This window comes from Acipenser ruthenus, chromosome 18 (assembly GCF_902713425.1).
Source record: "Acipenser ruthenus chromosome 18, fAciRut3.2 maternal haplotype, whole genome shotgun sequence".
Taxonomy (NCBI): domain Eukaryota; kingdom Metazoa; phylum Chordata; class Actinopteri; order Acipenseriformes; family Acipenseridae; genus Acipenser; species Acipenser ruthenus.
Genome location: NC_081206.1, coordinates 25,254,452 through 25,266,575, shown reverse-complemented (window position 1 = coordinate 25,266,575; position 12,124 = coordinate 25,254,452). Strand labels below are relative to the sequence as shown.

At 37.5% G+C, this 12,124-nt stretch overlaps 1 protein-coding gene across 5 annotated transcripts in view; it reads right to left on the bottom strand.

Annotated features, from left to right (window-relative positions):
• LOC117421241 (disheveled-associated activator of morphogenesis 1-like) overlaps nucleotides 1-12,124 on the bottom strand; it is an 80,339-nt gene that overhangs the window by 63,035 nt on the left and 5,180 nt on the right. Inside the window, exon 1 of one of the 5 annotated variants that reach the window (XM_058991672.1) lies at nucleotides 5,418-5,434. The exons of 3 other annotated variants lie outside the window; for them this stretch is intronic. The gene's annotated coding sequence lies outside the window, so the exon portion shown is untranslated. Of the gene's footprint in view, nucleotides 1-171; nucleotides 441-5,417; nucleotides 5,435-12,124 lie in introns of those variants that run through there. One more of the 5 variants, XM_058991669.1, reaches the window with a different exon arrangement.

Genomic DNA, 12,124 nt, shown 5'->3' with positions numbered 1-12,124 from the left:
TCTTAGCTACATTAGTTGACAATAGGATGATACTAGCCTGGCTATGACTGAAAGTGCATGCAAATTAACCCCCCCCCCCCCCCCCACAATACATTTTATTTTATTTCAATATACTAGGCAAAATGGCCAATGACAGTGTTGCATACAGATTAAAATCCCCTGTATATTTACCTGAAAGCAAGATGGCCTTAGGCTTACATCTCCCAATGTCTGTTCACAAAACAGGTAAAAGCAAATTTGATTTCCAGCACGTTTCCCTGAACAAGATCTTCCAGGTTTAGCATATCCTTAAAGCAGGTGTATGGGCACAGCATACAGCACAAACAAGTTCTGCTTTCTCAGTGAACTCAGCTAATTCATAGCCATTTCCTATTTTACACTAAAACAAAAGGCTTCACTCAGTCTTACATCTCCTTTCCCAGCTGTGAAGCCAAAAGGAATGACACAGATGTTGCTGCTGTGAGCCAGTCCCTCCCTCTTGGGAACACCCCTTTTCAACACCCTACTTCTAATAGGATGCAGTTAAAGCTTAGCCACGCCTTCTTCCATGCCTTTTTTTCCTGTTGGTCGTGTGCACTTAAAGAGACTTGGCTTTGTCACACAAGAAAAACTGTCAAATGGAATGCCTGGAGGTGCATGAGCGTGTCTGTGTTTATATGTCCGTGTGTCTGAATCCCAAACATAATACATAAAATCTATTAAACCCGTCAACTGCGCCAAATGAGGGCAACAGTCTCAGTTCCATTGCACAAGATGAGATTTGAGTGTGACGTCCTTCATAGATCAACTCAGCAAAAGAACAAAATAGGGTCATTTTTGCATTTGTTTCTCCTAAGGCTCAAAGGTCTCTCACAGAAAAAATTGGTGGCTTGTATTGTTTCGTCTCTGCCAGTACCAAATGCTCTTTCTAGTTACAACAGTGTGGAAACAGAACAGGGCAGATAAAAGCCAGAATAGCTGGCAGAGCAACATAAAGCTGGAAACTCAATGCAAGCTGTTTTAGAGAATTTATTTTTAAAAACTATATAATCCTTTATTTTTATACAGAACATTGTTTTTAGTGCCAGCGATGTAAGAAATCGGACCTCAGTAAGAAAACTTTACTTTTCGCTTTGAGTAAACCGTAAATAAATTCCTTCAAATAAAGCCCTAGTAAAGCTTAGGAGCTTTAAGCAGTTAATTAGTATTAGTTTAAACTAGGGCTGTCAATTAATCGCAGTTAACGTCTGCGATTGACGCGTACATTTTTTGGAGAGATTTTTTTATAACGCCTGTTAAGTCGCACTCCTGTCCACCCCTCTTCACATACCATAATTCATTTCCTGTGGCACCATTTTAGTGCGTTTCAGGATTGAATGCATGTAGTAAGAGAGCACTACTTCATATACAAATAGACCTAATATGCAGAATCAAATTAATTGACTATTTTCAAAGAATCAGCCTAGAAGTGAATGAAGAGTAGAACACTTTCTGACCTCAGTAGAAAAGTAGTCTCTGATCAAGAGGCACCGACAGGTCAGCATACCAGAAAGCCCACCCTGCAGCTAACTGTACTGTATCTGATCAGCAGATAAACAGAGCCATATATATATATATACATTAGATAAGCAGATCAGGTATAGTGCCAGCCAGCAATCCAGATAAGGTTTTGGGTCTGGGAGTAACAGAGAGTAAAATGTATTTTCAGGGGGCAAAATGTAACATTACCTTGAAGTCATGAGTAATCTTGATAAAATACTATACAATCTTTAATGGTAATGGGATAGGCATTAAAAAAAGAGACTTCCATTTCTTCACATTGAACTACAGTACAACCACGCGTGTGTTCTGGAAGGTTCTTTATCGGCTCAGCGCATTTTTTTCGAGGTATCACACCGACTCTGCCAATGAATTACGTTACTTATATTTTAACATTACATTCTTAAACTCAGTGAACATGTTACAACTCCAATATAAAGCCATACATATAAATAAAATAAGGAAATACATTAATAAGTTATAATACAGTTTAATATTATAGGCACCATTTTTTTAGCGGTTGCCTCTGACGATGGTTCCAGTTGGATTTGTAGCTGGACCGGACCGGGGGTTTACGCTTCAACCTGTGTAGCTTCGAATTTCTTATTCTTACTGCGATTGGCTGCAAAGCCAACAGGGCTAGCCAGAGACTGAATAATGTTTGTTGGGTTGGTTTTTCTTGTGTACAGTTTCCTAGTAACTGACATTGTATTCTGGGAGATGTAGGTGTTAGCAGAAGTTTCAGGAGGAGGCAGACAAGCTGTGCAGCAAAATTGCTATGCATATTTTTATGCATTATATTTAAATGTAGTGCAGATTTCTTAATGCGAAAAAAAAGGTATGTAGCTTATCTGCACCGTTGGTGGCATCGATTTTGTAATTGGGTTATTGAGCTTTCATGAACTTGCCCAAAGCAGGTTGTTGTGTGTTTGCCAAATGTGAAGCGTGAGAGATAGCCTGACATGCTTCCCTGCACATACCAAAACAATATCTAAAACTCAAAATGGTACAGCACTGAACAGCATTTTGGTCCAGTTAAAGGAGAAACATCATGACAAGCCCATCTTACTGTACTATCTAAGAAGTTTTGAAGCTTTCCCTTTAACTATTCAAATGTACGTTCTTTGGAAACATTACAATTTACGTAAATTCATAACAACATGTGTCTCTCCTACTTCATTTAACACAAAATGGAAGGATGACATATAGGTTTAAAACATGATGTGAGGGAACTTCAAAAAGCCTCCAGCTCCTCTGGCAGGTAATTAGATGGAATGGTTTAGTAATTGAACTTTGATTGAACCCAGCACATGGTACAGTATATTGCAGACATGAACTGAAGAATCACAAAGCAAAATGGCACTGCCTTATATGGTCCCAAACCCACAACAGCATGAATATAAAAATATACAGTACAGTATTGCATGCCAAGCCCTGATGTAACCCCCTAAATGTGGATAATACATTAGTCAGGTTAAATATACAGTGCCTGTACAGAAGAGATCAAATAAAATATGGGGTGAAAAAACAGTTAATGTATTATGATGACCGCTCACTAGAATAAAATGATTCTGTTCTCACAAAAAACAAGTAGATGAAATAATTTGTAATATCCTCATCAAGCTATCTAAATTACATTAAATACTGTGTTTTATATAGAAGGAAACACAATATGAAAGACACCATTCAGTCACATTTGATCAGATCATCTCAAAAATCTAATTCTTCCGAATGTCAAGGCAGTACAATGACAAAACAGTAAAACATCAAGTATTAAATCAGACAGATTCTTATTTGAACAGCTCCTCGTGGAATCTTTATTATCTCTAAACTTTTGGTTTTTGGTGGGTTGTTAAATTCCTATTTCTCCCAATGCTCCCTTTACACCTTGCCTGCAGCAACTGGCAATTTACTGCATTGCTGCAGATCATCATTTTTTTTACCCTAGGCTTTTTACAGTACTATACAGTGCTCAGACTAGTAAGCCTCTGTGGTAAAGTGTACTTGAAACCAAGGGAGGTTCTGACCCAACCCACTGTTGTAATGCCATGCTACACATATAACTGGAAGCCCCAAGGAAACAACATTGTGAGGAGCTGTGTCTCTGTCACATGCATGTAGATGAGAGTCAGCAGTTCTGATCAGATTATGTTAGCAGGGGGAGTTAGACATTACATAACAATGGGCTCCAGTCAATTGATCTAAAACCAAATTAGATCCAAATACCGCCACTGAGAAAGTTTTTTTAGTGAATTTCTGTCTGAAGGATGGTGGTATTTAAATCCACCAAATTTAGATGCACTACACCTATATGTCAACTCTCCTGGTCTCATGGTATCCTATTTAGAATTGAATAGTGCACTTAGTCAGGTCAATACACTCTTCTGAATGTAACCAGACAGCATAAAAATACTACCACTAAACGAACAACAGACTTCATTATAACTTAATGGTTGTGTATAAAAGGGGAATTTGTGATATCGACAAATACACAAAGTTGCTGTGCCAGTGGTTTACCTAAACATGTTTGTCTCTTGAAACTGTACGTTCAGGTTGTAAATAACTAGTACAGTCCTGAAGTAGCAAGGATGTAGTTTTGTTTTTCCAAGGAGGTGGTCGCAGAAGTTCCTATTCCAATGTAAATATTGTATTTTCTTCACAGTGACCAGGGCTCTGACATGCAAGATCTAGCTTTCAAGTTTTCTAAACCCAACTTAGCGGTTTGTCTTACCTTTAAAAAATACGCCTGCTGTTAATTCACAAAACAAAATGGAACACACACTGCAGGAATCAATAAGGAACCCCTAGCACAAGCCCTGCCAGCACAAAGCTCATAATATGCAAGAACACATAAATGACATCATTGTGTAATGAATGGGTGTATCTGAGCAGACAAAAACAAACAAATTACAATACAACTGTGCTGTCAAACTAAAGCCATAAATCAGCTTAAAAAAGCACATGCTTCAGCTGACTCAACATGCACTGCAGCACTGTTCACTTGTTCTAAAACTATTAATGAATATTGTAATTTGACACGGACAAATTAAAATTAAAAAAAAAAACACAACAACACTGACCTGAATAAGCAATAGTGATGTCTGAAAGCACTGAACTGAAAAAATAACAATTGAACTGTATTAGACCAATTTGTGATTTTTAATTGATCCTCATCATCCAGATATTTAAAGCCACAAAACCAAAACTAACATAATGAATGACACATCATTAGCTCAACTAGACAGACATTTTATATGAACTTTACGCACGATTTCCTGACACCCTTGCTGCTTATTTTATACACTAGTCAGTGCCATGGAGCCCAGTTTGTTGCCAACTGCTCTCTGGGGTATCTAATCTGATTTATCACCCTCCTACGGTTGCAGAATTACTACTGTAAACATTAATCCCCTTGCTCTCTTACTGAAAATATATGGCTCCCATTGATGGGTCGTGCGAGAGGCTTGAAATCTGATCCTGCTGTTTTGACAAGGGTGTCTCTCCTGTTTTACAGCCTGGCTGACAATATGCAAATGCAGGAGGGTTTGCACGGATACCAAGAACTTGTATATAAAGGTTCTGTAAATTACTATACTGAAACCCGTTAAACATAACCGCCCTTTAATGTAAATGTGTCTAGTATCCAATACAAATTAATATATTAGCCTTCACCAATAACATAAGCATTAAAATACTTTAATACATCAGTGTAAATTACTTTAGCATATAAACAACACTATGCAGTACTACTAACCTCTTCAATCAAAAATTCAATTTAAACTAACACAATACAAGTCAAGGTTACTGTGGGATAAAGGCCTCACAGTTTTTTTTACCCCTCATTTTGAAATCAGGAAGGGTGTTAACTTTAATAACACGCTCAACTAAACTCCACTTACCGGTACATCCCGTTGTGAGCTACTAAGCACTCGCCCCTGTTTCTGCTGTTGCTATCAGGTCAGATCCCTGAGGGCTCGGAGGGTAAAACGCCTGCAATACAGGGAAGGAAGGCGCAGAAACAACCCGGCCTTCTTTTGCTTTAATAGGACTGTGCCCTGCAGGCAAGGATGGGCAAGAGACAAACACAGGCTATCTAGTAGTAGGAGCAAGCCTGATTTGAAAGCCGTGTGTGACAAGACTCAGTACAGAAGGAAGTGGGAGGATAGAGCAAAGGTTTGTGGCTAGATAATTTACTTGCTTTTATCAAAAGCTATGCAAGGATTTTTTATTATTATTATTATTTCAAGGAATATCACAGAAGCACTCCTCACAACATAAAAAAATGTATGTTTCACTTGTGTATGTACTGTATATGTATTAAAGTACATATGTATGTGTTTAAGAAAGTAATAATAATAATAATAATAATAATAATAATAATAATAATAATAATAATAATAATAATAATAATAATAATTAGGGAGGCAATGCAGGGCGACCACACTAAAAGCACATTTTGATGAAAATTATGTAGACTTTTTTAGTGCAGTAACTCTGTACTTTACTAAACAGCCTACCTTGCTGGATTCTTGTTCCCCTCCTGTTCAAAAACTGAAACATAAAATTATCTCAAAAAGCATGCCATGGTTACAATTTAGACACTAGGCGCTGACCAAAGTCAGTATAACACCCTGTGATTTTCCATACGAAAACAGGCTGTACAGTGTTGTGTGGTTTGGGTTCTTGCAGTCAGCTTTACAGGACTATACACACCCCTGGACAGAAGTGTAATGCCATCCCTTCCAACCTCTTTCAGATTAAAGCTCTGTAACTGGGACACTGCCAAATCAGACAGCATACCACAGTAGCAGTACTGATGAGAACCAAAAGGGGCATAACCCCATCAATTAAACTAGTCAGTGGGGATTAAAAGACAAGCATTGTATTTTATTGGAAGAAAAAAAAAATCTTGAATGCATCAGTCATCAAAGCTATTTTAATTTAATTATAAGTTGTGTTTTAATCATTTCATTGAAGTCTACACAAAAATCAGGCACACAAATGCAGCTTTTTTTGTCACTCCGTGCCATTAAGGCGCTGCACCATTTCAAGCCTTTGGCTAAACTGCTCCATTTCAATTGGCTCATCATGCTTTCAGAGCCCATTTCATGTGACTGGCTGGTGGCGTCTCCTCATTAGTTTTTACCACTATACTGGTCAGCTGTGTATTTCTATAGTTAATTTGCACTGTGGATTCTATGGTTCATTACCCAGTCACAGTTCACTCTAGTTGCATATTTAACATGAATGCACCAAGAAAGGCTGGTCACCTTTTCAAAGATAAATAATGCAGGGTTAGAGATATATTACTATTACTAAATTATTAGTAAAGAGCAAAGACAAACACTTATGATCAAAAACACAATGCAACTGTGCTACAGTAACAGAATATCCAGAATTCTTACTTTGCTATGGCGATATAGAATTTGTCAACAGCAAGGTCTTCTGTGCTCATGTATTAGGGGGGGAAATGAAAACAAAAAGAAGAAATCTGAAATAAGGTTCAAATGCTCTAAGCAATCCCAAAGGATCCCTTTCCAGGTGATTAATGGTTATATTTAAACGTGATTACAGTCTGGGAGGAGACACAGTAGTGTGGGATCCCAAGGGGTGCCCCCTTTCAGGATGTCAGGATGCTAAACTTTGTTTCTATAGACTTTTACTGCTGTAGATGCCTATCTCCTACATAAAATGAGGGGCCGAGTGGTAAATTAAGACAGTGCAGTCGGACAAATATCCCGAATAAGCCGCTGTTGAGGCGACCTTAGGTCACACTTTTTTGTTTCTTAATGAAAAGAAAAATAATTCAATCACATCGCATCACATCACATTATGATTAAAAGTTAAATGCATCACTTAAAATACGAGTCAATTGTTTGTTTTTTTTTTTAATTCCGAAACAAAATTAAATGAAATGAAAAATAAATTAAATCACAAGGCGAGGCACCTGCGATGTTGACACGGCAACTTTCTTTGCAACAGCAGCCTGAGAAACCACAGGAGACTCCTCCTTCTCCAAGAGTTCAACGTGGTTTACGCAATTCACGCAAGTCACAGCAGAATCACGTACTCACTGCACTGCACTACATGACCTGTCTTGCTCTGAAAAGCATCTCCATTCATCATTTGAGAATACCGTATCCCAATTAAACAAAGTGACGTGCCAATTAAACAAATCCCGATTACCAGTATCCCAATTAGGCGGTGCTGACTGTACGGCTAATAATTTCAGATTGTATGAAGTAAAGGTTAGCTTGTGGGTGTTTCAAATAGACACATTTTACCTGAAATGAATGGCCAGTTCAAGGTAGAAAATTCTGTCACAAAACATTTAACCAGCAAAGCAGTTTTATCTTTTTTTTAATAAATAGGCATTATGGAGAGAGATACCAAAAACAAAGAGATCAGGACTAATTTATACCATACACACCAAAAACAATAATGTATGCAGCCAGATGCATTTGAAGCTAAATCCTGTTGGCATTATCAGATGCAGCCTTGTTAGTAAAATGTTTTTTTTTAATACAATTTTTTTTTTTTTTAATACAAATAGCATATTAAGAAAAAAAATAAATAAATACACACAAAATAAGGTTTCAGATGCCAACAATTTTTCCACCCTAGTCATTTAGAGCACACTATAGTTCTGAAGTAAGGGGTACACAAAAACCACTTCACATCATTCAGGAGTTCTTAAACACACAAAGAATCCCAAAAGACAGGGTCCCAGCCAAGACTTAATTGGAATCGCAGGACCCCACTGCTTTTGTTTCTGCCAAAGTGCAGTTTGTGTAAAGCAGACTGTTCTCTTTCTTCCCAATCAGCACGACACTTTAGTCTGTTAATTTGTGCACTCTGCTCTCATTATCACGCTATTCAAGAGGTCTGAAGCCTCTATTCGTCTTCCAGTAACATGCCTAGTAGAGACGCAGGCTGTAGCTTAGCAGGCCATTAATAATAAAAAAAAAAATAGGCCATGGCAAAGCATTGTGCCTGTGGTCAAGGGTGGCTACTCACTGACCTTGCCCTAGATCCTCACACAGATAACGGATTCCAAAAGCGTTTGTTTGTTCTTGTGCTGCTCGACAGGGTCAGCAGTATTTCCAGTATTGGGGTAATACAGCTGCCCATACCCAACTATTTATTTATTGTCTCTCATACATGGTTCTTTAAATACAACAGCATGTTAGCAGGTAACACCTGCTAGGAGAAGTATCACCTCCCTGCAATAACTGTAGGGTAAGACAGGTCTGTAGGATAATCCTGGGCAAATGATACTGAATAGGGTTTGAAACAGTCTCCCCTTCCTCACAAAATTAGGAAATAAAACTGATCCCTATCCAACCTTTAGGGAAGATATACTTTGACTGTCAACTTGGATACAAAAAGCCATTTAAGCGGTGGTATTATAAAAGTTTCAATACAGTGTACTCTGTACAGCAAATATTATTTAACACTGAAGGAGGTATTGGACCTACTGCGTTAGCCCTTTAATACCTGCTATTTTGCTTCCACAGGGAATAATAAAGTTACTGACCTGGAATTTAAAGTTAGTCCTTTCTTATATAGTCTGCACTGGCACTTACTGCCTTAAAACATCCATCTTACTCTGCCTGGGGTTTAATTTTAAATGATGCTGTTGCTTTTTCTTTATAGCAACTGTAAAAAGAGCCAAGGCCTGGATTAAATTTCCTTTTGGTGTCGCTATAAAATTTGTGCATTTATAGCCTACTAAGAAATAGAACAGAATAAAATGACAAATTGCAATAATATTCTGCTAAATCTCCTAAAAAAATTAAAAATAAATATTTTGAACTTTTAAATGATTTATGCAACATTGTCATATGATGTGCCTTAATTTCTATAGTATCTTGAAAGTAACCAAAACAATTAAATTAAACCTACTTGTTAAGTATACAATTCCACTGCTATGATTGGTAAAAGGCAAGGTTTTCCATAATCCCATCATTTTCCACTCACACTTTCTTATCAATGTTTCGTCTATCCTGTATTTTCGTATCTCAGCATAACAATTCTTAAAACAGGCCTATTTCTAGCACAAAGGTTAAAAAATATACCTTGTTTGAAAACCACTGCTTAGAGAAGTTCCTATGGAAAATGATGTCACAAACTACAGCTTTAGAAGGATGAACAGCTTTAGAAATGGGTCGTCCAAGGGCCTAATTCCACCCCAAAATGACAAACCAAGAAACTGTGGTTTGTAACCCATTTTACTGCAGGTATTGACTTGTTTTGTGATGCAAAGGTAAAAATTACACAGCTTCCCTTTGGAGACTTTTTCAAGTGCATTAAAAACAATATGTGACAAAGCAACAAACTGGCCATGTATTTCGCTAATCATTACCTGAAATACGAGAAAAAGGAGTCTTATAATCTACAGGACTGTCCTATAAACCCATGCTAAACATGTTAAAAACATGCCTATACATACTGTACTGCACATGTTCAGGTTTGACAGATCCCAAATAACTGATAAGCTTACAGATTATTCCCAAGAGCCCAGAAATGGCAAACATTGTTACAGATTCCAATATCTTAATTTAAATCTGTTTGAGCAAGGAAATATGCTCTGCATTGGATTATATACAAATCCCATTTTGAGATAAAGGCAGATTTAATTGGTTCTTATCCGGGTCTACACAAAGAAGTGTTGTTCTTAATGTATTGAAAGGCTAATCCACTTAATGGGAACCACATCTGAGCTCCACAGGTTTGAAAATATGAACAGATTTGGGGAATCACGTCACAGTTTCAAATTTATGAATCAATTAAATGGAAGTTTCTTTGACATTCTCTTTAGGTTAATATTGCAAACAATGAAGGATTATGACCTACCCCACATATATGAGCATTTTCACAAAGAGTATGTTGAAGCAATTTAAACAGTTATATTATATGACAAACTCTTTGTAATACCCAAAACATTTCACTGTTAGTGCAACATTTCTCTTGTAGCTGTATTTCAGCTTCTAACTCCTTACACAACCTTCAATATTTATTTTTTTACAGATTAAGATTTATAAATATCTTAGGAGTAGGAGTTACAGTAGCGGTTATGTTTCTAAAGCACTGGCGCTGTGTTGTCGTCCGTCCGTTCCCATCCCCCACACCCAATAACTCAGCTTTGCAACAGAGGAAGAAACTGCTGAAAGAGACTGACACATAGGCAAAGTGGAAATTAGCAGTTGACAAATAAATGTAGTACGTATGACAATAATAAAATAATACAGAAACATGCAGGTGCTGGCATTTCAGAAGCAGTGAACAAGGTCAGCTCCAGATGGGAAAAAGCTCATTTTTCTGGGTTTGGCTTATTGAAGATCAAAGACCTGCTTTTCCTCTCTCCAAGCAGGTGATTTCAACATCATTCTGGCCATTCCATCTTCTGCTTCTGCCATGGCAGGATGCTGGATCAGTTTTTCTTGGCCATACCCTTTTATTTATTTGATTAACACAACTGGCTGGAAGTTCAGTTGGTAGCTCCAGCCAGATCAGCTTTCAGCTCCGTGTTGTAGCCAAGCCACCAGCTGCTGATAAGTCATTTTCATTCGTCCTGCAAGGGCTCTTGGACTACACTTTAAGCACAGAACAAGGAAAACAGATGTACAGATATAGGGCAGCGGAGGACGCTTGTACTGTTTATGAAGAGCGCTGAACTCTAATGCTGAATAGTGTGGTGGTTGAAGATTAATATCTGAGTCACAACTAGCTACCACATGTGACACTTCCTGTTTTCAAATTCCACCTTCTTAGCTAGGAGTAAAATGCAGCTTTAAATACAGAAATATATAAATTCAATACAGGCCCATGACTGTATGGTCTAGTACACTGCACCTGTGCACCTAATTTTAAACCCTTTAGAAGGTCTCTTTAGAATTCCTTTTTAGAACACTGAGGCAGTTAAGAACCTTTTATTTAGGACCACTGATTTTAGAGTTGGAAAAGCACTAATAATATTTATTTACATAGAGTGGTGTCAGATAAAGGATGATGGTTTGTGTGGTGATGTAACAGTAAGGAGTACTTTTATGAAAAAAAAAATATATATATATATATATATATATATATATATATATATATATATATATATATATATGGCATAAAACCTTAATAAAATGCCAAGGAATCATCCTTTGAAACCAAATTCTGAGCAGAAAGAATGAAAATGCTGCAAACGTCCTTTGACTGCTGAGGAGCCAAATGCATGCAGATCCCTGAGAAAACACTGCCACTGTGCCACCTGGAGCCTGAACAACGTCGACCAAGGACCCCAGCTTCACCAGGAGGCAGCAAATTAGTTTAGCAGCTTCAGTTACCAATATGGGCTTCACAGAATGTCTTGAGCTAAAGTGAAGGAGACTGAGTGATAATGGTAAGCCCACTTATTTGTGCTTTCAAAACGGAAATATTAATGTCAAGGTTTTTAGACATTTAAGAACTGGAAAGGTGGACAGCACAGTGTTACGCATACAAAAAATAACACTGTCAATAATGTAAAGTAAAATAAGTAAACAGGGTGTCTATAGATTAGTTTGAAAAGAAAAGCCCACTCCCACATAGAAAAAAAAAAAGTGAAAACACACAA